General features: G+C 44.5%; 2 pseudogenes across 1 annotated transcript; both read left to right on the plus strand.

The window, feature by feature from the left end:
- Window positions 1-6,246: 6,246 nt before the first annotated feature.
- LOC147993085 (putative disease resistance protein RGA1) lies at window positions 6,247-11,859 on the plus strand (annotated as a pseudogene). The gene is made up of 4 exons (XR_015610083.1): window positions 6,247-6,733; window positions 7,457-8,562; window positions 10,533-11,578; window positions 11,671-11,859. The product of XR_015610083.1 is annotated as a putative disease resistance protein RGA1 (transcript).
- Window positions 11,860-14,174: 2,315 nt separating this feature from the next.
- Window positions 14,175-14,313, plus strand: LOC125549693 (small nucleolar RNA Z247; annotated as a pseudogene).
- The last annotated feature ends 12,643 nt before the right edge of the window (window positions 14,314-26,956 follow it).

The raw sequence follows: 26,956 nt of genomic DNA on the forward strand, positions 1-26,956 counted from the left end.
CAGACAACATGTCTTATATATGCTCTTTTATCCTTTAATGACAAAACCTTCTAGATGAGCCATGTAAATAGAACATGTCAACACAATACATGCCGTCATGATAACACAATTTTTTTGACCATTCCTTAATTCCGACAAAATGAAAGATGTCATAAGACAAATTTCTTCTCTCTTTATTATAAGCCTTCCAGTTACAAGTCTTTTAGCCTCTTTAAGGAGTCATGTCTAGATTTGTGAATCCATTTATAGCCTACAATATTTAAATCATCTAGAAAACTGCACTAGATCATAGCCTTCATCCTACATGGCAACAAGATACTAAGATCAACACTCACACATTATTTATCACAGGGAAATGATGAGGGTTAACACGTGGTGTTGTGTTAGTGGTTTCATAATCCTCAATGCACCTCATGCATAGGAACACAGATCTCATGGTTAGTCAGTTTCTCCTCAAGTTTTGTGTTACTAGGCTCCAAGTTCCCAATGATTACTTTATTCTTATAGAACATATATCAAGCTCTAGAGTCTAATGTCTTAACAAGTATACATTTCAGTTATGATCCACATCACCGTAGGGAAGAAGACGGAAAAAACTTGAAATGTGGCACATAATTACAAACGAGAGAACCCTAAATTAACATTATCTTCAAATTTGTTGCCTTATTTGACACTAATAAACTTTTCTTTCCTTATTTAACACCGAGTGTAAATTTTATGCCTTTTATGAAACTTTCGTCTATTTTAAGCCTTGACGGTGTTAAATGACACCTTAAAAACATATTTACCCTTCATGTGGTATGTGACCAAAATTTTACGTGTATGTGCATTCGGCCGACTCGATCTGTATTGGCCTCGACTGTTGAATATATGAGCAAATTACTATTTAATCCGAATAAATAGTAAATAAATCATGACAGCAACAAGAGAGATTGAACTAGTCATGCAGACTAACATAGTAGATGAACAGTTCGAATCTAGGGCACAAAGTAGAAGTAGGAATTCTAGTACGATCCCAAACAAGGAGGCCATAATCACATATGATGCAGCAGGAACAGGACAGCCTGGCGTTGATGTTGTCGCCCATGTCGTTGATGAAGAGATTGCCAAGGTCGGGGAAGAAGTTGTCGTTGGTGAAGTTGTCACTGCCAGCAGTCGCGCGAGTGCGCTCGCCAAAAACCTGATCGCCCCTCTCCTGTAGAGAATCACGAGAGGCGGGGTTTCAGAGGCCTGTTGTCCCTTCTCGCAGTGCACGCCGAAAAGAGGGATGGAAATGACTTGCGTGGCGTCGCAATGATCTGGAACGGTGAGAAACCATATGATGTGGTGGCAGTTAGGATAGACGTCCTCCTGCCAATATAGAGCGGGTCAGTTAGGTCTTGTCGTGGGAGTAAATCCCACATCCAAGTTAGTAACAGCCCGACGATCCTAAAGAATAGGAAACGACTGACTAATTAACGCGTCCATTATTAATAATTAATGACTTATTAATTTTTCCGAGAAGAAAAAAATATAGACAACGTGCGTAGCTTTGTCCTCGACTCATCTCATCCCGAAACCCGGCCCGGTCTGACGCGGCGTGACGAGGCGGGCGAGGAGGCAAAGCGCATATGTAGGTCTCCTCTTTTCATGCTCATACAAGTGCTAGAAGAGCCCACCTTATAAAGAGGTGCAACTACCAGTCAACTAGCGGGGTGGGACTAAACTTTAGTCTCACTCACACCATTCACAGCCATGCATGAATGGGCCATGATAATTTCAGATTTTTAGTTGGGCTTTGGGCCAAAGGCCTACTAACAAATTCCAACAATCCCCCACAAAGTCTCATTGGCACATGCCATCCTTTAGTTCCAAAATATTGTTTATATATCTGTATTTAGTGAAGACCGTTAAGTTGAACTTCCACTTAGAACTTTTTGCTACACTAGACCACAACTTCAATAGTGGACTATGCCTTGAACTACAAGTTTCCTGGGGACTAGTTTCACACAAATCCTTGGTCGATAATGGGCTGCAGCAAGCCTTCCCCGCGGGTGGAGCGTATACGCCATACTCCAAGGTCTTTCCTGAATTTATTAGAGAACACCCAATTCTCACAGACTGCGACGTTTAACAGTCAAATTTATGTAGGTGCGTTCATCAGGATATGCTCTGCAGGACAACATCTCTGCTTATATAGATAGGCCACTTGGAACACATTAAGACAAGTGTATTAACCTACCATGCAGATTAGGAGAGTATTGCATCTTCACGGAGTGGGATAATTAATATAGGGATATTCTCCTCCCAGCTGACCGACAGCTTGTCTCCCACTTTTATTTCACGGGATCTCCGATCACATAGAGTAGGCTACCATTATGGGTAACTCATATGGTGGGTCTCAAACCCATCTTCATCGATGCATTATCTATCACACTGCGTGATAAAACCCTTTGTGAAGGGATCTGTCAGGTTCTTAGACGTTTGGATGTAATCCAACATAATAACACCGGACGTCAGGTTCTTAAAAGTTTGGATGTAACCCAACGTAATAACTTCGGAGTTCAATCTTTTTGACAGATTTCAATCTCCTCTTCACATGCCTTGAGGCCACTATAATCCTATGTAATAAGACACAACAAAGACGAAAAATACACAACTCCTGGGCTACGCCTTCAAGAAGGAATTGCCACATGGTTGAACTCAGGATTCTCATACTCAAAGCCAAGCTTCAATTAACCACCTTCAGCAAGAACACGGCGCAGGCACGCGTCGACATAGCCCGATCTGTGATCTTGTATTTCCACCGGAGTGCATAAACTCGTCGTTGAAGCCTACTATACCATCCACCCTTATCCGTCTACCGACGCCTCGATAGCCGGATACCTCTGGAGAAGACAACGGAAGACAAAGACGTCCCATACGGCCTGCCTCCCACTACTACTGCACCACCTTTGATCCAACAACAACAGTCTAAACATGAGACCTCCACCAGAGCCACCATGCATCACCTGCCGATAGCAGGCATGACTTGACGTCTCCACATAAGACGTTGTGCATAACATCCGTCGGTAGCGCATCCACCGGTGGCTCCACCTGCCGGCGACATGCATTGCCTGACAACTCCGAAAGAGGCACATGTGTCACCCGCCGAGCCACATCGAACCCATACCGCCACCACCTCGAGATCCAGACTCCGAGTCGCCCACACGACCTCAGAGTCCGCCGCCGTTGATGAAGAGGGGCCGCCACCCTGACTCTGGGCGCTACAGGGAGCACCCACCATCCCGCCAGCCATTGTCGTCGCCCATACAATGGCAACCAACGCCATGATCCCGCATCAAGCGCCATCGATGCCGGAGGAAGCTCCAGCTGCCACGTGCGTCCTGCGACGAGCTCGGAAACGGGGTCCCAAGATCCGCCGCACCGGCCGCCACAAGGACCCACCACCTGGCCCGTCATCCCTGACAGAGGGGACGCCGTCACCACCATGACCGGATCCGGGCCAGACTCCGCCGTCGCCACCGCCACCGGTCATGCCCAGCCCCACCTCCATCCTCTGGCCACGCCCATCTGATCGCCACGCCATGCCCAGCCGAACTCCACCCTCGCCGTTGGAAGCCGCCACGCCGCCGTGCCCTGAATCAGCATGACGCCATCGCTGAAGCCGTCGTCCCGCGCCACGCGACATCGAGCAAGGAGAAGAGAGATCCCCGCCGCCGCCTAAGCCGACCGGATCGGCGCGCACACCGGCGGCGACGAGGGAGGGAGCTGGAGGAGGAGGCCTAGCCCCGGCGGTTAGGTTTGCGCCCTCGCTCGCTGTAAGGAGCGCCGCGAGGGGGTACGAGGTTAGCGAGCTACTTGTCCCCGGATCAGGTGCACGTCTAAAATGGGAGATATTTTCACTTCCTAGTCTCTGCACCAACTAGGATGCATATAACCATTTTAGTACGAGTACCATGATAAACATGGTCCTCAATTTTTTTTAAAATGAGTATCAAGATATTTCTTTATGAGTGGTTCCACCACACACCAAGCTTGATTCTCAATAAATGGGAGGAAATCCTTGTGCATCACCTACCAATTTTAGGAACTGAACTCGGGTCGTTAGGCTACAAAACGGCATGCCAACCACTAAGCCAAGACTCCTTTTGCACAGATCTCAACCTGGATCGACAAACTCGATTAGGCAGGTGCTGGTAGTATGCCTCGCCCCTATCATCCAAATCCAACGTTGATCATGACTCAGAGGTGGGTTTACATTTCGGTTTGGGTAGCTCTCTCCCTAGCTCATTGCTTGTCGAAACGACTGTTCGAAACCTACTACTACCAGCGGTTCGATTACTGAACCCAAAAGTCCAACAACTGTATGGACCAAACTTAACTAAAACCAGCTTCAGCTGACCTTCGAAGAGGCTGTCACTTGGTAAGCAATCGGGGCTGAGAGAAAGAGGCGCTGCTAGTTTGAGGTTTGTACTAATCTTGTGTCTACGCTACGGTAGATGAGCGTTTTCGTCGAGTAGTGGTTTTGGGGCGTGGAAAGCCAAGGATCTGACCACTATCTTAATCATTGGACTATATACGCAAATTATGGTTGGAACTGAACTCAAGAGTCTTTGAAAAGCAAACGCAACGGCGGTGGAGAGAGTTGTGCTGCTGGCCAAGGAAGAGCTAAACTCTGGAGGATGGCCAAGAGCAAAGAGGCAGGGAGTAGCGAGGAGTAGGATTGGAGTTTGGCGGCGTTGGCTCGAGTGTAAAATGTCGGTGTCTTGTGGTGGGGCATGAGCCTGTTCTTGCCCCACTGTGCCCTTGTAAATGTCGTCTCTCTTCCCCTTAATGATAATGACGAGAAACGTTGCGTTCCTTGTTCCTCAAAAGAGTACTGCATATCCAATTCTCAACTACTCCCTCAGTTTCTAAATATTTATCTTTCTAGAAATTTCAACAAATGACTATATACGGAGCAAAATAAGTGATTCTACACTCTAAAATATGTCTATATACATCCGTATGTGGTAGTTCATTTCAAATCTCTAAAAAACAAATATTTAAGAACGGAGGGAGTATTATCTAAGACCGAGTGCTTGCACTGTCGTTGCATTCCCTACCGGGTGTCCAATATGACAGTTTCGCCGCAGATCTCAACCTGGATCGCCAAACTCGCTTAGGTAGGTGCTGGTAGTATGCCTCCCTCCTATCATCTTGTATGTATCTACCTCTACCTGTGATAGCTTCCCCGGGAGCGATGAGCGTTTCTCTAAAACCCTGATGCTCACCAATGCTCGCTGCATCCTAGGCATTTTGTACTGTATATTCTTTTCGCTGCCAGCGAACATTGATGCTCACTGCGTCCTAGCTAGACACCGTATATCTGTCAATCCCTCTTAATTTAATGAAAAAAAATTGGATAACACCTACTATACTCCAGCGGTTTGATTACTGAACCAGAAGACCAAAAGCTGTAACCAAGCTTAAACTACTCCACGCACTTAGCAGCATGTGCAAGGCACTTCACATGACTCCACGCACTTTCCGGCACCAAACACGTTATGTCTGCCAAAGTTTGCACTGAGGCGGCACATTCGCCCAAACTACCCACACACTTTGGTAACTACTCTGTTGTCGAGCCACGAGCTCCAACATGGGCGCAGCAGATTGTCCGTTTCCTTCAGACAGGAAAACTTCCCGAAGAGCAAGAAGAAGCGGAAAGAGTAGCCCGGCAGTTAAGTATGTACCAGTTTGTTGACAAGACACTGTACTTTGTGAACTTGTCGATTGCAACGTACAAGTACTCAAAGCCCCCGACAGCTCGGGGAAAGGGGCCGAGGATGTCGAGCCCCCAGACCGAAAATGGCCAGGATAAAGGGATCGTCTGGAAAACTTGAGCTGGTTGGTGTATCTGCTTGGAATGGAACTGGCACGCTTCACACTTGGTTACTTGTGCAGTTGCATCGTGGAGGGCTGTTGGCCAGAAGAAACCTTGCCGGAATGCTTTGCCGACAAATGCTCTTGCGCCAATGTGGTGACCACATATGCCTCCATGTATCTCTGCCAACAGCTTTTGTCCATCTTCCTGGTGAATACACTTCAATTTCACACCGTTCATACTCCCTCTTTCCATAATGTTTTTTTGACACTAGTGTAGTGTCAAAAAATGTCTTACATTATGGAACTGAGGGAGTAAATTAATACCCATACTACTAACTCAAGTGCATATAGAGCTGCCTTAGCACACCAAGCATACAAAAAATATATATACAAGTCATAGAGATGCGTACAGCTCTTCAGTAAAAAAATGAACACACACAAGGACTGAGCATAGAGTTGTCTTGATGCAATTACCAAGGTCCGATCCAGCAAGCAAGATCCCATCACGCACCTCGCCATCGTCTTCCCTACCGTTCTTCCTCCCAGCACCTTCAACCCAACACGTACGTATTGAGAGGCGGCGGCCATGGCAGCGCTCGGCGGTATGCTTGCTGCTGCCATGCTCAAGGTGGTGGGTGACCAGGTTGGTTCTCTGATTGGAGGTCAGATCGCGCTACAGATGAATTTGGACAAGGACCTCAAGAAGATGAAGATGGCGCTGGAGTCTGTCACGGCAGTGCTCAAGGTCGCGGAGAGGCAGTCCATCACCGACGAACTGACGGGTCTTTGGCTGAAGCGGCTCAAGGACTTCTTGTATGAGGTCTCTGACATGATTGATGAGTTCGAAGCAGATATACAAGCCATCACCCAGCCATCTGCGCGCAAGGTACGCATTTGTGCAGTAAATTGTTAGTATGGTACTTTTCTCCTTTTGAGAAACAAGTGCTTTACATCTGCTGCATCCAGATGCACACCACACCGGGGTGCTGAGCGGTAGCTTGCTTGGCTACAAAATGAGCTGCCATATAGGTATTCGAAAACAATTTGGAAAGAATTAGTTAAACTTACTGAGCTATTGAATCTGCTAGTAGATTGTTTGGCTTGATCTTGGATCTATGATTGTCCACATCTTCACCAACACTTTTTGCGACAAATGATGGATTTTATCGACTCAAAATGAAATATCAAGCGGACACAAACACAATGAGCACACACTCTGCTTCTTTATAGTTAGGATGCACACAGCTAATAAACACATCCACATCTTTACAATATTTGGTAATCTGTTATCCAGTCTCCACAACAATAATCTGGGCACCAGATCCTTGGATTAACTAGACATGGTTTTCACAGGCCTTAGCCTTCGGGCCGGGCATCTGAAACATCTCCATACCATTTTGTTTTAGCTCCAGTTCTCAGCACATCATTAAAGGTGGCATTGGTCTTAACCTTGGCAGTTACAGTCGGAGGTTCTTAGAAATAACAGGATGTTCCTCTTAATCTTTTAAACAATTTTTTTAATGGCTGAATGCATTTGTAATATCTTACTATACTAAACTGCTGGGTGCTGGCCATTTTGTATTTTACTAACAATGCAACTGTCTTGCAGTTCTTCTCCTTCAAAAAATATTTGGCGTTCATGATCCCTTGTCTCACAATTGGCCCCAACATTACAATGGCCAATACGATGAAGAACATGAGGGACAACCTGAAGGTCATAACAGATCAACACAAGGAATTCAAGTTAACAGACTGCACTAATGCCAATGAGCCAAAGGTGACTGATATACGGGAAACATCATCAACCCTGGAGACACAAATCGTTGGGAGGACTGAGGAGAGAGATATAATATTGGTTTCTTTATCTGAGAGCATGACAGAAGATATCACAATCCTTCCTATATATGGCATTGGAGCCTTGGCAAGACAACCTTGGCAAAAAATGGTTTACAATAGTTCCCAGTTCAATGAATACTCTCAAGTGTGGGTTTACGTGTCTCAGACATTTGATTTGATCAAAATTGGCGACTCTATAATATCACAACTATCAGAGAAAGATAAAGAGAGTGGGTACACTGGAAAGAAGATGATCCGTAATTCCCTTGAAAAGCTCCTTGCCAACAAGAAGATTCTGATTGTTTTAGATGACCTGTGGGAAGACGACATATCTCAGTTGGAAGAACTGAAAGATATGTTAAAAGTTGGGGAGAGCAGTAAGGTGGTTGTTATAGCAACCACACGGACTGAAGGTATTGCAAAGAAGATATCTACCATACGACCATGTAAATTAGCACCCTTAACTGATGATATGTGTTGGTCTATTATAAAGCAAAAGAGTGCATTTGAATCTAGAGGTGACAAAGAGCAATTGGTGGAAATAGGGAAGGTCATTGCAATGAAGTGTGCGGGTGTGGCATTAGCAGCTAAATCACTTGGACACACGCTGCAATCTATGAAATCTGGTCTGCATCTTCTCTGGAAGATACATCTTCTACACAAGTGCTTGCATCTCTGAAATTAAGTTATAGTGTTATGCCTTCATATCTGAAGCTATGCTTTGCCTATTGTGCAATATTTCCAAAAGGTCACGAGATACTTAAAGATGATCTTATTCATCATTGGGTTTCTCTTGGTTTCTCTACTCGGGAGCTTGGCGAGAGATACATTAGTCAGCTTTTGGGCCTTTCTTTTCTTGACCATTTCAAGTCATCAACGGTGAGTTATGCATACCTTTTACGATTTGTTTTCATTGTTCTTTTGGAACTGGCGTAAAGTAACTCAAGTATAGTTGTAAAGTACTCCCTCCGTTCTAAAATAGATGATCCAATTTTGTACTAAAGTTAGTACAAAATTGGGTCATCTATTTTAGAACGGAGGGAGTACACAAGCTCACAGATATTGAAATTATAATATAATTCTAAAATTGCTGAGAATGATTTGGAGTACATCTCATTGCTCATAGTGCAGCTTTTCCAAATAACTTCTTGACAATATCTCATTGACTGATACACACAAATGCACCACAACACATCCCTACAATATTCAATTATTGGTTTTACTGTAGCATGCTAGTTAAACAAAAAGTACACATTAGTAAGTACTCCCTCGGATCTAGTATAAAGTTGAACTAAAGCAGTGACAAGGTGGATCCGAGGGAGTGCTAAGGCCATCGGGAAAATTGTAATGTCCTGTTGTAAGAAATGCCCACCCCGAGGTCTTTAGTTCGCATCCAGATGTGGCACATGCATTTGCATAAACACAGTCTCTTATTTACACGTGCTATTGGGCTTACTGTGACTAGCATGATTACTTGGTGCGAGAAGTTAATCTCCCTGTTCTTTTTCCGATATTCTTTTAGAATCAGTCTTTTTACAACATTAATCGAGAAATATACACCAATATATTTTGGTTCACTGTAGCGGTCTTAGAAATCATCATGGAGAATCACCCCAGGTATACATGCAAACCAGACAGTACCATCACAAAATAGTGTCAGACATACTCCCTCCGCAACTTAATATAAGACTTTGACATTGTTATAGTGCCAAAAACGTCTTATATTAAGTTACGGGGATACTCCCTCCGTCCCATAATGTAAGACGGGTTTTGACACTACCAATAGCATGAAAAAATGTGTTACATTATGGGACGGAAGGAGTAGTGTACATTATACTAGCGGTTTTGCCAGCCACCAGTACTCACGGGACAGAGATAGCTCGAGCTAACACACGTGGACAGAGTAACCCGCCAATGAACACATGCATCAGACGGTCAATCGCTAGTCATCTTACATCAGCCAAAAGTAATAATAATAATATTCCTGCTAGCGAGCTCACATTAAAAAAGCATCGATGCAATTCCTTTCACACAAAATGGTCAAATAGACAAATACACGTTTCTCTACAACTAAGAATAAGTTCGTACATATAATTATAAGCATATCTTCTGAAACCAGTGAGATCCCATCTTTAATGGACCATGGCAGCTATCTCCACCGGGTTTCGTCAAAATTGCTGGTGATGTATCTTATGTGATAGGTTGTTCCGTACTAGTGAGAGACTGAAAAATTGTGGTTGCTGCCGCGGGATCTGATGATGCAGGCTGCCTGTTGCAACTACCTTGATGGAGGCCGAGGCCGGCTACCACCTGCCTACATAGGGAGGTGGGAGACGATGAACAGCAACCTCCTCGTCTTTCTCGTTGATAGGTCATCATCCCTAGAGGCGAGGATGAAGCAAGGCAGTGCAGGGTTTTCATTTTCCTACATATTCTTGTTTTTTTGTGCTTCTGTTGCATTAGTGTTCGCAGTATTTTTTGCTTATTCTAAAATTTTATCAAATAATTATTTTCCTTCCCTAGTTTCCTTGAATTCACATATTTTGTTAAGTAAAATCATGTTTAACTAGTAGACGCTGGCGCAAAATAACGTCGCGTCATCAAATATGATTTTGCAACGTTTGAGACAAGAAATTCGTATGGGCTTGAGACTCAAAGTTCATAATTTTCTAGTTTGGATCTTAAAGACCAAATCTAAACTTGGGAAATAGCAGGGGACCAAAAATAAAATTTAGTGTTTAATAAAGGAGTTGACGCATGAAATGTTTTAGATTTGAGGAATGAAGTCATAAGTTGTTTAAATCTAAACAAATCCAAAAGTCTGACACTGCTGAATGATTTTGTTGCAGACTTTTGAGCTATATGATGAAGATGTTATATTGTTGACCATGCATGACCTGGTGCATGATTTAGCAAGATCTGTCATGGAGGATGAAATTATTTTTGTTGGCAATATCAATAATGCTGAAGGAAGCCGCTACCACTATGCATTGCTAGATGATTGTAGCAAGCCATTGGGATCAGACTTATCCAAGATAAGAGCGTTGCGTTTTATGGATTGTGACAAATATGAACTTCATGATGCTGCATTTTCATCTGCCAAGTCTTTGCATGTCTTGGACTTAAGTGAGTGCACCATATATACGTTGGCAGATTGTATTGGTGAACTGAAGCAATTGAGATATCTTAATGCTTCAAGAGTCCAAGATGCAAAGATTCCGGACAGTATCACTAAGCTCTCAAAATTGATTTATCTAAATCTTCATGGATCTCCTACAATCTTAGCATTATCAGAGTCAATTGGAGAAATTGAGAGTCTAATGTATCTTGATTTGTCAAGTTGTTCGGGAATTACAAAACTGCCAGAATCATTCAGGAGGCTACAAAAATTGGCGCATTTGGACTTATCAAATTGCTCATCTGTGGAAGGAATATCAGTGTTCTTGGAGAGTCTCACAGAGCTAGAGTATTTGAACTTATCATACTGCCCAAATATCGGAGATATACCAGAAGTTCTGGGCGGCCTATCCAAACTGCAGTATTTAAACTTATCAAACAGCTCATATCTTCAATGTGGTAAAGAAGCAGAATTTTTGGGTGACCTCACAAAACTCGAGTATTTGAACTTATCTTCAAGGGAATGTGGACTCAAAAAGCTCCCTGAATCTTTGGGCGGATTCAGTCAACTCAAGTACTTAAACTTATCAGGTTGGCGAGATATGAAAAAATTGCCAAGATTATTTGGGAGTCTGAAGAATCTGCGCCATCTTGACTTATCACGTTGTTATATGGTTGATGGTGTACATGAAGCTTTGGTTGGTCTTACCAGTCTGCAATATTTGAATTTAAAAGAAACACACGTCAGTTCCCTGCCAGATGATCTGACCAAGCTCCGGTATTTAAATCTATCTAGATTAAGAAACATACCAGTAGATTCCTCGGATGAACCGAACAAATATGCATTCAATTTCAACCCTCTCTCCACAGAAACCTGGGACATTCTCATCAACCATATATGCGGAATTAATCTTTCAGAGCTAGAGCATTTGGACTTGTCTGGAAATTATAACATTGAAAGAATACCTGAAAGTATATGTACAGTTGGTAGCTTGAAGTTTCTTTATTTAGAGAATTGTTACAATCTTGCTGAAATACCTCAACTCGGTAGCAGTGCAATATCGTTACCACACTTTGTGGTGCGTGCTGGTAATGATGGATCTAGCAGCAATCTTGTCCTGCTAAAGTCCACAGATCCTTTTGAGCTGGAGATAACTAAACTTGAAAATGTGAAGTCCACACGAGAGGCACATAGTATAAAATTAATGGAAAAGCAAAGCATTCGGAAGTTGAAACTGGAGTGGACTCAAGGTGTTGACAGATTTGTGGATGACAAACTGTTGCTGGAAAAACTAGTGCCTCCAAGCACGCTGAGTAGATTGGAGATAAGTGGTTATAACAGTGTCTGCTTTCCAGGCTGGGTAGTGGGCCAACTACCAAACCTGGACTCACTGGTTCTCAGAGATATGGCAAATCTGGAAGAGTGGGACACTTCATACTCCACCGGTGAGGAGAACGTGTTAAAAGTAGTAGGAATAAATGGTTGCCCAATGCTAAGGATGAAAGGGCCTCTGCCTAAATCTGAACAGTGGGAGATAATATGCAGTGATAATGTGTTATCATCATGGGATGAGTGCATTGTGTCACACATCAGTGCTTCCTCCTCTTCTCCAGTAACTACTATGTTGTCAGTTAGAGACTGCAAGGGGCCTCTGCATGAGTGGAGGTTGCTTCGACACTTCCCCGGACTCCCTTCTTTGTCTATTGCCAATTGTGGCGATCTAACCGGCTCACCAGATATCATCCAACTACTATCCTCTTTGGAGGAACTATGGCTACAAGACGAAGACATGGAAGAACTGCCAATATGGTTGGGCGAGCTCCCATCCCTAAAGAAACTGATTATAATGGGTAGCCATGGTGTAAAGGAGTTGAATGAGAACATGAGGCAACTCACAAAGCTTGAATCACTAACACTGAGCGGCTGCAGAAGCATATCTGCACTGCCACATTGGATAGGCAAATTAACCTCTCTCAAGGAACTTTTCATAGAAGACAATTATGGCTTGATGTTTTTGCCCGCAAGCATACAACAGCTCACCAGCCTCCAGCGAATAGGATTGGGTTGGTGCTATGCATTAGAGCACGTGGTTGCTGAACCAGAGGAGGGAAAGATGAAGCTCACTCACAACCAAGAAAGGGAATCTGCCCTGCCCACCTCTCTAAAGAGACTTTGTCTGAGTGGATGTGATGGTATCAAGTCTTTTCCTGAGGGAATACATCAACTCACTAACCTACAAATAACGGGGTGCCCTGGACTAAAGGAATGGTGTGAATTAGAGGAGACAAAGGCCAAGCTGGCTCGCATAGAAAAGAAGGTACGTGTCCTGCCAAGCCCTTTGTCATACATTTCTTATTTTGATATGCTTCATCTTTCTTCTTTTCTTGATGTATTCAGTCTTGCATTTCTTATTGAGTTTTTCATGCATAAATGCAGAGATATTTATCTACTTGGCATTCCAATTTCCCTTTTGTTTAAAAGCGCCTTGCTTTGCAAAATATAATAATAGTGCAAAGACGAGTAGTCTAATTTCTAGAGTACGTCTAGTGACAGTGTACTGTCAAACACATAATATTGTGTCACGTATGTATGGCGCATATACACCTGACCTGGCCGCGTCTATCATTAGGAGAGATAGAGCTTAGGTTGTAACCGAATACCTCTTTGTAATCTCTCTCTCTTATCTCTTGTTCTCCAAGATGTAATCTTCTTATCTCTCTAGAAGATCTCCAACTACTTTGTATGCGCTGTTGCCAGGGAGGTGCGCCCCTGATTATATAACACGTAACGCGTCCCTCTGAACGAGGTAAGACGCTTCTGCCTATTCGCACATGGTAATCAGAGCTGCCTCTTCCAAACTCATCTAGGGTTCCGGTAGCAATAGCATCCATGTCTTCCTCCTCCGCCACCTTCCACTCAAGCCTAAACGGCCAGGTCACGGAGAAGCTCTCCCGCACAAATTATGTGCTATGGAGGACACAGATCACACCCCAGCTGAGAGGGGCTGGTCTCTTTGGCTATGCGGACGGCACCATGCCGGAACCAGCTAGCCTTCTCGATCGTCACCAAGGACAAGGACGGGAAGGAGACTTCTGAGCCCAACCCTCTCCACCCCATCTGGGTCAAGGAGGACTAGCAGGTGCTCGGCTTCCTGCTAAGCAACCTCTCAAAAGAGGTGCTCGTCACGGTGACCGCGATCACCACCGCGCACGCGCTCTGGACGGCGCTGACGAGAATGTTTTCGTCGCAGTCCTTGAGCCGCGTCAACAACATCCGCACCGCCCTCATCAATGCCCAGAAAGGTAATCAATCAGTCGCCGCCTACTTCGCCTCTATGCGTGGCCTCACCGATGATCTCGCCTCGGCCGGCAAAGCCATCCAGGATGACGAGATGATCTCCTACATCATCCATGGGCTGGACATGGACTACCAGCCTCTTGTCTCGGCCCTCGACGCCCGCGTCACGCCCGTCTCCCTCGACGAACTCTTTGCCATGCTCAGCAACTTCAATCAGCGCATGGCCCAGTTCCAGAACTCCGGTGGTGGCTTCAAGTCGTCTACAAACGCGGCCATGCGTGGACGTGGCGGCCACTCCTCGCGCCCTCCTCGTCCCAAGGGCAAGCACGGCGGTCCCGGCAACTCCACCAACTCAAGCCCTCGCTCCGGGCGCCCCAACTCCACCAACACCAGGGAGCGCCGTGGTGGCTATGGCAAGTCCCGCCCCGATGTTGTCCGTTGTCAGATCTGCGGCAAGCCTGGCCACATGGCCAAGGACTACTGGTACAGATTTAATGAGGACGATGCATCTTCTGAAGACGATGACAAGGTGGCCGCCGCCGCGGAGGGAGCCTATGGCGTGGATACCAACTGGTATCTAGACAGCGGCGCCACCAACCATCTCACGGGCGAGCTGGAGAAGGTGACTCTCCGCGAGAAGTATCAAGGGAAGGATCAGATCCACACCGCCAGCGGTGCGGGTATGAGGATCAGTCATATAGGTCATTCAGTTTTTCGTACCCCTTCCCGTAAGATCCATCTTCGCAAAATCTTGCATGTTCCTAGTGCCAACAAAAACCTTCTGTCTGTTCATCGCATCACCATTGACAATAATGTTTTCATTGAGTTTCATCCCTCTTTCTTCTTGATCAAGGATCAGGCCACGAGGAAAACTCTCTATCGAGGTAGATGTGTTCGAGGACTTTACCCGTTGCTTCCGGAGTTTCGAAGAAACAATAAACAAGCTTGTGGTGCTATCAAGCTTTCGTCCACACGATGGCACGATCGTCTAGGACATGCCTCTTTTTCCTTAGTTGAATGTTTGCTTAGGAAGAATAAGCTCCCGTTTATTGGTGAGCGTCATGTTGAAACTATTTGTGATTCATGCCAAAGAGCAAAATGTCATCAATTGCCTTATCCCATCTCTACAAGTGTCTCTACTAAACCTTTGCAATTAATATTTTCCGATGTTTGGGGTCCTGCCCCTAGCTCTGTTGGGAGACACACATACTATGTTAGTTTTATTGATGACTACAGCAAGTTTTCTTGGATCTATCTTCTTAAGAAAAGATCCGAAGTGTTTCAAGTATTTATAAACTTCCAAGCCCTCGTTGAACGCCAGTTTGATAGCAAAATACTTGCTGTCCAATCCGACTGGGGAGGGGAATATGAGAAGCTCAATTCCTTCTTCCAAACACTTGGCATTTCCCATCATGTGTCATGCCCTCACGCTCACCAACAAAACGGCTTAGCGGAGCGCAAGCATAGGCACATAGTTGAAGTTGGTTTAGCTCTCCTAGCAGGTGCCTCTATGCCCCTCAAATTCTGGGATGAGGCCTTCCTCACTGCTGTACACATTATCAACATGCTTCCAAGTCGTGTCATAAACAATGAAACTCCCACCGAAAGACTCCTTCATGTCAAACCAGATTATACATCGCTTCGTGTCTTTGGGTGCGCATGTTGGCCAAATCTCCGTCCTTACAACACTCGCAAACTAATGTTTCGCTCAAAACAGTGTGTTTTTCTTGGGTATAGTGCTCAACACAAGGGGGTGAAGTGTCTTGACGTCTCTACTGGCCGCGGCTATATTTCACGAGATGTGGTTTTTGACAAGACTAAGTTTCCTTTCTCTGAACTTCATCCCAATGCCGGTGCATTACTCCGCAAAGAAATCCTTCTTTTATCTCCTAATCTTACCGGGCTTGCTCAAGGGGCACAAAACTGTGATGATTCTATGATGACTAACCCTCTTATTGCATTGCATGAGTTGTATGATGATGCAGGAGACGGTACAGAAAAAAATGGACGAGAAAATCCTGAAGAAATTGGTGCAGCCGGGCCTTATTTCATGTGTCCAGAATCTGGGAGCAAATCCCCCTCGGGATCGGGGCTGACAGGCGCTGCAGATCCGTCAGCCGAATCCCCCTCGGGATCTACACCCACTGCAGGCCTGGGTCGATCCGCCCCGGAGTCCGCGCCAACAGCTGCCTCACGTGCGCCCGACCGAGCGACAGGAGCCGGTCCCGCACCTGGTCTGCGCCAACCAGCGGCTGGCGACCGCGTGATCGCCGTTCCGCGCCAATCCCCCACGCCCATGTGTCCGCCGCCTGTGAGCGCTCGCTTCCCGGTCCAACCGGTGTGTTACAAGCGGCGCGATCTGCGTCGACCGACCGGCGCGGGCTCCACTGCTGACGCACGGGGGGCTGAGCCTGGATCTTCTGTGCCTCGTCTGCACGTCAGTGGCTCATCTGCCGCCATAGAAGATCTAGCGCCTGATGCAGCTGATCCGGTGCCCGACGCAGCTGCTGCAACCGCATCCTCCTTGGGATCGGCGCCTGGTGCAACTCCTGTAGATGCCGTGGGATCCTCTACACCAGCACCGCGACGTACACGACTGCAGAAAGGGGTAATCCAACCTATTGATTATAAGCATATAACAAAATATGGTATGATCTGCTCCACAGGAGAACCAGGAGAACCATACACGCTTGAGGAAGCACTTGGTGATGAACATTGGAGAGAGGCCATGACAGAAGAATACATGGCCCTAAAAAGGAACAAAACCTGGCATTTGGTCCCTCCACAGCAAGGTAAAAACATCATTGATTGCAAGTGGGTATTTAGGATCAAAAAGAAATCTGATGGAACCATTGATCGCTACAAAGCACGGCTTGTGGCAAAGGGTTTTAAACAACGGTATGGTATAGACTATGAGGACACCTTTAGTCCTGTTGTTAAAGCAGCCACCATCCGTCTTGTCTTGTCTATTGCAGTCTCCAGAGGTTGGAGTCTTAGACAACTAGATGTAAAGAACGCGTTTCTTCATGGTGTTCTGGAAGAGGAAGTGTACATGAAACAACCACCTGGGTTTGAAAGTAAGAATAAACCTCTTCATGTGTGCAAACTTGATAAAGCACTATATGGTTTGAAACAAGCTCCTAGAGCATGGTACTCACGTCTCAGTCACAAAATGCAGACACTTGGTTTTATACCTTCTAAGTCAGATACCTCACTGTTCATTTACAATAAGTGCAACACACATATATTTGTTCTCATATATGTTGATGATATTATTGTCACAAGTTCATCTGATGAGGCTATCTCAGGACTCTTGAAGGATCTTAGTGCAGAATTTTCTCTCACGGATCTTGGAGAGTTGCACTACTTTCTAGGGATAGAGGTGAAGAAGCATGAAGATGGCATTCATCTATCTCAAGAAAAGTATGCAACAGATTTGGTAAAAAAAGGCTGGCTTGCAAGGTTGTAAACCCTCACCTACTCCATTGTCTAGTTCTGAAAAATTATCTCTCACAGAGGGGCAACCGTTGAACTCAGATGACAGCACAAAGTACAGAAGTCTAGTAGGTGCACTTCAATATTTAACACTTACAAGACCTGATATTTCGTTTGCTGCCAATAAAGTCTGCCAGTTTCTTCATGCACCTACTACAGTTCATTGGACTGCTGCAAAGCGCATAGTCAGATATGTTAAGCACGCCCTCAATGTTGGTCTTAATCTTAGTAAGTCATCATCTACACTTGTGAGTGCCTTATCAGATTCAGATTGGGCAGGATGCTTGGATGATAGACGTTCAACTGGTGGCTTTGCAGTATTCTTTGGTCCTAACCTGATTTCATGGTGTGCAAGAAAACAGGCCACAGTTTCCAGATCCAGCACAGAGGCGGAGTACAAAGCATTAGCAAATGCTACAGCTGAGATTATATGGGTACAGTCCATGCTGAAAGAACTTGGTGTTAAAAGTGCAAAGGTTCCCTGTCTGTGGTGTGATAACTTGGGTGCTACATATCTGTCTGCTAACCCTGTTTTTCATGCCAGGACAAAACATATAGAGATTGATTTTCATTTTGTCAGAGAAAGAGCGGCTCAAAAGCAGCTTGACATTCGCTTTGTGCATTCTCAGGATCAAATTGCAGATGGATTCACCAAGGCTCTTCCTGTTAAAAGTTTTGAAGCCTTCAAATATAATCTCAACTTGATGAAGTTGTGATTAAGGGAGGGTGTCAAACACATAATACTGTGTCACGTATGTATGGCGCATATACACCTGACCTGGCCGCGTCTATCATTAGGAGAGATAGAGCTTAGGTTGTAACCGAATACCTCTTTGTAATCTCTCTCTTATCTCTTGTTCTTCAAGATGTAATCTTCTTATCTCGCCCCTGATTATATAACACGTAACGCGTCCCTCTGAACGAGGTAAGACGCTTCTGCCTATTCGCACATGTACCACTACCAATGTAAAGATGGACACAATAACTGACTTGTGAATTTGTTTGCAGCACAGGCCAGTGCGTTATTTATACCTGGAACATTTTTTTTTCTTGATCTGAACAAAACATCTTCCTTGTGTATACAAAATCTGCACTTATCATTCATATCAACTAGAATCAAATCTAATCAAGGAATTTTCACCATTCATTTCGCAGTACATTAGATGCTAGATGGTGCGTATACTGCACACCCAGGTTGCAAAATGAAGGGCCTGAATCACCCAGCAAGATTTTTTTGTGGATGATTCAAATTGACGATGTACTTGAAGGAGGACCACGTCAGGAGCAAGGGAATTAAGAGCTGTGGCGATGGGAAACTTTTTTGCAAGGTTGCAGCATGGAAGTCTGAGGCCGCAGGTCATCACCTCTACTAGCTAGTGTTCTGTTCTACATAGTATCCAAGGTGTCAACCTAGTCCTTTGTACTTCGTGCTTAGTTTGCATAGTTTTGTTTCCTGCGTCGATCACTGTACTACTTTTGTACAGTAGTATATTTGATCAGAGATACAGATGATTGTAAAACTTGTATGTTAGTGCCTTGCATTCATTCGGTCTTGTTGAGCGTGATAGGTGATGCTGTACTTGCTTGTTGAGAATGCCTAAACACTCAAAGTCTGTTGCTAGTTTGTTTGTCTTGTCTGTCAGCAAACTACTCTACTTGTACTGTTGCTACTCTACTCGGTGTTAACGGGCAGCTAACCATGCTGAAGAAAGCCTGAAACATATGACAGTGGCGATACATCGTCTTACCCGAGTGGTCGGCTGGTGGCGTCTCCTCGTGCCCCGCCGCGTTGTGCCCACGACCTCTGTCTCCCTCGCCATCTCCGGTCGCCGACCTCCTCTGCTCGAGCTCCACGGTGGCGCACTGGCGCTAGGGCGAGAGGATGGCGGTGGACCGGAGGTGAAAGAATTCCGGCCGTCCTAGCGCTTGGAGGAAGGGGGGAGGAAGTCAAGGGAGGGCAGCCGGCTCGCCGGCGTTGTGTTGCGCGGATTTGGGGAATTTGACAACACGACGAGCCATGTGCGTACTGGACTCACTGGACTCGATTTGATGATACAGACCCAGCCCACTGCGGACCAGCCTGAACTCTTCATATATATATATATATATATACACTATCCACACTAGCTTGGATGGTTGTTATCAGAATCCTTTGTTTGCTTTGAGATCCGAACCTGTCAGTGGATAAGGTTTTAATATAATGATTTGTTGAATTTCGTCACGCCAGGGAAAGAAAGCTGGGCCAAATCTTTTTGGTGTCAGGGGCCGAGAAAGGAAGCCTACTGCCTGGCTTTGCAGGTGTACTCAGGGTAAAGTGACCGCGTCCCTTTTTGAAGCAGCAGTGTGCGCCAGTAGCTGTTTTGGGCCAGCAAATGCATCGGCTAATTCTGGCCATTTACCAAAAGTTCCAAGGCGCGGTGTACTTGGCTGGTAGTGTTGAAGCTGCTATTTTCGCCTAGCAAGCTGTGCGCTGTTGGGCACCGTTTGAGAGTAGCAAGATGGTCCTGTGACGCGTTGGAACAGGGGTGTAAGATTTGCCATATTTAGCCTAGGTGAATTGAATACTGTTTTGCACCGTCCAACCGTATGGGCTTCTAATTACTAACGCCACCGTCCAACTCTTTGTTTTGCATGTATCTAGCATCTTGCTTGTTGTCCAGCTGCGGCAACATGCATGCAATAACTAAAGCCGCTGCTCAGCTCTGGCTTTGCATATAACAAGATCCTTCCTCTTCTTTGCCCCTGCGCTACACTAAGAAGTTGATGAAAATAATGGAGGGTTTAGGAGATGGCCGCGCAAGCAAAGGTAGCCGGAGTACACCGTGCATGCAAACGAACCGCCCGGACGTTCCTTGCTACAAACCGTCGAGGCCAGACGACTCTGGCGATGCACCGAACTTGGACGGCACGATCACAGACGACCAGTGGCGGAGCCAGAATTTTTATGAAGCCTGGGCAAAGTTGAGCCAAGTGTCTAACTTAAAATCAAAGGATACCAAGGGTACTCGGCCAAGTCCGATATCCGCTCGGCAACTAGTTTACCGATTGTGACACTCGGTAAACTCTATTCGGTGTACCCTCTTCAGTTTCACCGAGTTCCTTCCCTCAAATACTCGGCAAAGACTTTACCCAGTGTCAACATGAGCTACAAGGCAGAATCTACCTTTCGTACCATACTCGACAAAGATGGATCCACTAAAGGGTGGCGTGTGTCCTTGATGTTTACCAAGTGTCGTCTTCGACAAAGCGTTCACATGTTTGCCGAGTACCTACTGCACGATACTCGGCGAAGATGAGTCATTGGAGGGCGCCATGTGTCAAAAGGCTCGGAAGCCATAAGTCATAAAGCAAGGCCATGCATAGAACTAAACCTGCTATGTTGACATTAATGTTGGGTAACGTAGTAATTTCAAAAAAATTCCTACGCACACGCAAGATCATGGTGATGCATAGCAACGAGAGGGGAGGGTGTGATCTACGTACCCTTGTAGATCAACAGCGGAAGCGTTATGACAACGCGGTTGATATAGTCGTACGTCTTCACGGCCCGACCAATCAAGCACCGAAACTACGTCACCTCCGAGTTCTAGCACACGTTCAGCTCGATGACGATTCCCGGACTTCGATCCAGCAAAGTGTCGGGGAAGAGTTCCGTCAGCACGACGGCGTGGTGACGATCTTGATGTACTAATGTCGCAGGGCTTCGCCTAAGCACTGCTACAATATTATCAAGGACTATGGTGGAAGGGGGCACCGCACACGGCTAAGAATATGATCATGTGGATCAACTTGTGTCTCTAGGGGGTGCCCCTGCCTCCGTATATAAAGGCTCAAAGGGGGGAGCCGGCCGGCCAAGAGGAGGCGCGCCAGGAGGAGTCCTACTCCAGGGAGTAGGACTCCCCCCTCCTTTCCTAGTTGGAATAGGATTCGTGGAGGGGGGAAAGAGGAGAGAGAGGAGGAAGGGGGGCCGGCCCCCTCTCCTTGTCCTATTCGGACCAAGGGGGGGAGAGGCGCGCGGCCCATCTCTGGCCACCTCTCCTCTCTTCCACCAAGGCCCACTAAGGCCCATATACCTTCCAGGGGGTTCCGGTAACCTCCCGGTACTCCGGTAAAATCCCGATTTCACCCGGAACACTTCCGATATCCAAACATAGGCTTCCAATATATCAATCTTTATGTCTCGACCATTTCGACACTCCTCGTCATGTCCGTGATCACATCCGGGACTCCGAACTCCTTCGGTACATCAAAACTCATAAACTCATAATATAATTGTCATCGAAACCTTAAGCGTGCGGACCCTACAGGTTCGAGAACAATGTAGACATGACCGAGACTCGTCTCCGGTCAATAACCAATAGCGGAACCTGGATGCTCATATTGGCTCCTACATATTCTACGAAGATCTTTATCGGTCAGACCGCATAACAACATACGTTGTTTCCTTTGTCATCGGTATGTTACTTGCCCGAGATTCGATCGTCGGTATCCAATACCTAGTTCAATCTCGTTACCGGCAAGTCTCTTTACTCGTTCCGTAATACATCATCCCGCAACTAACTCATTAGTTGCAATGCTTGCAAGGCTTAAGTGATGTGCATTACCGAGAGGGCCCAGAGATACCTCTCCGACGATCGGAGTGACAAATCCTAATCTCGAAATACGTCAACCCAACATGTACCTTTGGAGACACCTGTAGAGCACCTTTATAATCACCCAGTTATGTTGTGACGTTTGGTAGCACACAAAGTGTTCCTCCGGCACACGGGGTTACATAATCTCATAGTCATAGGAACATGTATAAGTCATGGAGAAAGCAATAGCAACATACTAAACGATTGGGTGCTAAGCTAATGGAATGGGTCATGTCAATCAGATCATTCAACTAATGATGTGATCCCGTTTAATCAAATGACAACTCTTTGTCCATGGTTAGGAAACATAACCATCTTTGATTAACGAGCTAGTCAAGTAGAGGCATACTAGTGACACTCTGTTTGTCTATGTATTCACACATGTATTATGTTTCCGGTTAATACAATTCTAGCATGAATAATAAACATTTATCATGAAATAAGGAAATAAATAATAACTTTATTATTGCCTCTAGGGCATATTTCCTTCAGTCTCCCACTTGCACTAGAGTCAATAATCTAGATCACATCACCATGTGATTAACATCGATAGTTCACATCATCATGTGATTAACACCCATAGTTCACATCGCCATGTGCCCAACACCCAAAGGGTTTACTAAATTCAGTAATCTAGTTCACATCGCTTATGTGATTAACACCCAAAGAGTACTAAGGTGTGATCATGTTTTGCTTGTGAGAGAAGTTTAGTCAACGGGTCTGCCATATTCAGATCCGTATGTATTTTGCAAATTTCTATGTCAACGATGCTCTGCATGGAGCTACTCTTAGATAATTGCTTCCACTTTCAATATGTATCCAGATTGAGACTTGGAGTTATCTAGATCAGTGTCAAAATTTGCACCGACGTAACCCTTTATGACGAACCCTTTTTTTGTCACGTCCATAATTGAGAAACATATCCTTATTCCACTAAGGATAATTTTGACCGCTGTCCAGTGATCTACTCCTAGATCACTATTGTACTCCCTCGCCAAAATCAGTGTAGGGTATACAATAGATCTGGTACACAGCATGGCATACTTTATAGAACCTATGGCCAAGGCATAGGGAATGACTTTCATTCTCTTTCTATCTTCTGTCGTGGTCGTGTTTTGAGTCTTACTCAATTTCACACCTTGTAACACAGGCAAGAACTCTTTCTTTGACTGTTCCATTTTGAACTACTTCAAAATCTTGTCAAGGTATATACTCATTGAAAAAACTTATCAAGCGTTTTGATCTATCTCTATAGATCTTGATGCTCAATATGTAAGTAGCTTCACCGATGTATTTCTTTGAAAAACTCCTTTCAAATACTCCTTTATGCTTTGTAGAATAATTCTACATTATTTCCGATCAACAATATGTCATTCACATATACTTATCAGAAATGTTGTAGTGCTCCCACTCACTTTCTTGTAAATACAGGCTTCACCGCAAGTCTGTATAAAACTATATGCTTTGATAAACTTATCAAAGCGTGTATTCCAACTCCGAGATGCTTGCACCAGTCCATAGATGAATTGCTGGAGCTTGCATATTTTGTTAGCACCTTTAGGATTAACAAAACCTTCTGGTTGCATCATATACAACTCTTCTTTAATAAATCCATTAAGGAATGCAGTTTTGTTTATCCATTTGCTAGATTTCATAAAATGCGGCAATTGCTAACATGATTCGGACAGACTTAAGCATAGATACGAGTGAGAAACTCTCATCGTAGTCAACACCTTTAAACTTGTCGAAAAAAAATTTGCGACAATTCTAGCTTTGTAGATAGTAACACTACTATCAGCGTCCGTCTTCCTCTTGAAGATCCATTTATTTTCTATGGCTTGCCGATCATCGGGCAAGTCAACCAAAGTCTACACTTTGTTCTCATACATGGATCCCATCTCAGATTTCATGGCCTCAAGCCATTTTGCAGAGTCTGGGCTCATCATCGCTTCCTCATAGTTCGCAAGTTCGTCATGGTCTAGTAACATGACTTCCAGAATAGGATTACCGTACCACTCTGGTGCGGATCTCACTCTGGTTTACCTACGAGATTCGGTAGTAACTTGATCTGAAGTTACATGATCATCATCATTAGCTTCCTCACTAATTGGTGTAGTAGTCACAAGAACAGATTTCTATGATGAACTACTTTCCAATAAGGGAGATGATACAATTACCTTATTAAGTTTTCTACTTTCCCCCCACTCACTTCTTTCGAGAGAAACTCCTTCTCTAGAAAGTATCCATTCTCAGCAACGAATGTCTTGCCTTCGGATCTGTGATAGAAGGTGTACCCAATAGTCTCCTTTGGGTATCCTATGAAGACGTATTTCTCTGATTTGGGTTTGAGCTTATCAGGATGAAACTTTTTCATATAAGCATCACAACCCCAAACTTTAAGAAACGACAACTTTGGTTTTTGCCAAACCACAGTTCAGATTGTGTCGTCTCAACGTACTTAGATGGTGCCCCTTTTTTAACGTGAATGCAGCTGTCTTTAATGCATAACCTCAAAAACGATAGTGGTAAATCAGTAAGAAACATCATAGATTTGCACTATATCTAATAAAGTACGGCTATGACGTTCGGACACACCATTATGCTGTGGTGTTCCAGGTGGCACAAATTTGTGAAACTATTCCACATTGTTTTAATTGAAGACCAAACTCGTAACTCAAATATTTGTCTCCGCGATCAGATCGTAGGAACCTTATTTTCTTGTCACGATAATTTTCCACTTCACTCTAAAATTCTTTCAACTTTTCAAATGTTTCAAACTTATGTTTCATCAAGTAGATATACCCATATCTGCTCAAATCATCTGTGAAGGTCAGAAAATAATGATACCCGCTGCAAGCCTTGATATTCATCGGACCACATACATCAGTATGTATGATTTCCAACAAATCTGTTGCTTGCTCCATTGTTCCGGAGAACGACGTTTTAGTCATCTTGCCCAAGAGACATGGTTCGCAAGCATCAAGTGATTCCAAAATCCCATCAGCATGGAGTTTCTTCATGCGCTTTACACCAATATGACCTAAACGGCAGTGCCACAAACAAGTTGTACTATCATTATTAACTTTGCATCTTTTGGCTTCAATATTATGAATATGTGTATCATTACAATCGAGATCCAACAAACCATTTTCTTTGGTGTGTATGACCATAGAAGGTTTTATTCATGTAAACAGAACAACAATTTATTCTCTTACTTAAATGAATAACCGTATTGCAATAAACATGATCAAATCATATTCATGCTCAACGCAAACACCAAATAACACTTATTTAGGTTTTGACACTAATCCCGAAAGTATAGGGGAGTGTGCGATGATGATCATATCAGTCTTGGAACTACTTCCAACACAATCGTCACTTCACCCTTGACTAGTCTCTGTTTATTCTGCAACTCCTGTTTCGAGTTACTACTCTTAGCAACTGAACTAGTACCAAATACTGAGGGGTTGCTATGAACACTAGTAAAGTACACATCAATAACATGTATATCAAATATACCTTTGTTTACTTTGCCATCCTTTCTTATCCACCAAATACTTGGGGTAGTTCCGCTTCCAGTGACCAATCCCTTTGCAGTAGAAGCACTTTGTCTCAGGCTTAGGACCAGACTTGGGTTTCTTCACTTGAGCAGCAACTTGCTTGCCGTTCTTCTTGAAGTTCCCCTTCTTCCTTTTGCCCTTTTCTTGAAACTAGTGGTCTTGTCTACCATCAACACTTGATATTTTTCTTGATTTCTACCTTCGTCGATTTTAGCATCACGAAGAGCTTGGGAATCGTTTCCGTTATCCCTTGCATACTATAGTTCATCACGAAGTTCTACTAACTTAGTGATGGTGACTAGAGAATTCTGTCAATCACTATCTTATCTGGAAGATTAACTCCCACTTGATTCAAGCGATTGTAGTACCCAGACAATCTGAGCACATGCTCACTAGTTGAGTGATTCTCCTACATCTTTTTAGCTATAGAACTTGTTGGAGACTTCATATCTCTCAACTCGGGTATTTGCTTGAAATATTAACTTCAACTCCTGGAACATCTCATATGGTCCATGACGTTCAAAACGCCTTTAAAGTCCCGATTCTAAGCCGTTAAGCATGGTGCACTAAACTATCAAGTAGTCATCATACTGAGCTAGCCAAACGTTTATAACGTCTGCATCTGCTCCTGCAATAGGTCTGTCACCTAGCGGTGCATCAAGGACATAATTTTTCTGTGCAGCAATGAGGATAAACCTCATATCACGGATCCAATCCGCATCATTGCTACTAACATCTTTCAACACAATTTTCTCTAGGAACATATCAAAATAAACACAGGGAAGCAACAACGCGAGCTATTGATCTTCAACATAATTTGCAAAATACTACCAGGACTAAGTTCATGATAAATTAAAGTTCAATTAATCATATTACTTAAGAACTCCCACTTAGATAGACATCCCTCTAATACTCTAAGTGATCACGTGATCCAAATCAACTACACCATGTCCGATCATCACGTAAGATGGAGTAGTTTCAATGGTGAACATCACTATGTTGATCATATCTACTATATGATTCACGCTCGACCTTTCGGTCTCCGTGTTCCGAGGCCATATCTGTATATGCTTGGCTCGTCAAGTATAACCTGAGTATTCCGCGTGTGCAACTGTTTTGCACCCGTTGTATTTGAACGTAGAGCCTATCACACCTGATCATCACGTGGT

The sequence above is a fragment of the Triticum urartu genome, chromosome 1A (assembly GCF_056163025.1).
Source record: "Triticum urartu cultivar PI428250 chromosome 1A, HENAU_Tu73, whole genome shotgun sequence".
Lineage (NCBI taxonomy): Eukaryota > Viridiplantae > Streptophyta > Magnoliopsida > Poales > Poaceae > Triticum > Triticum urartu.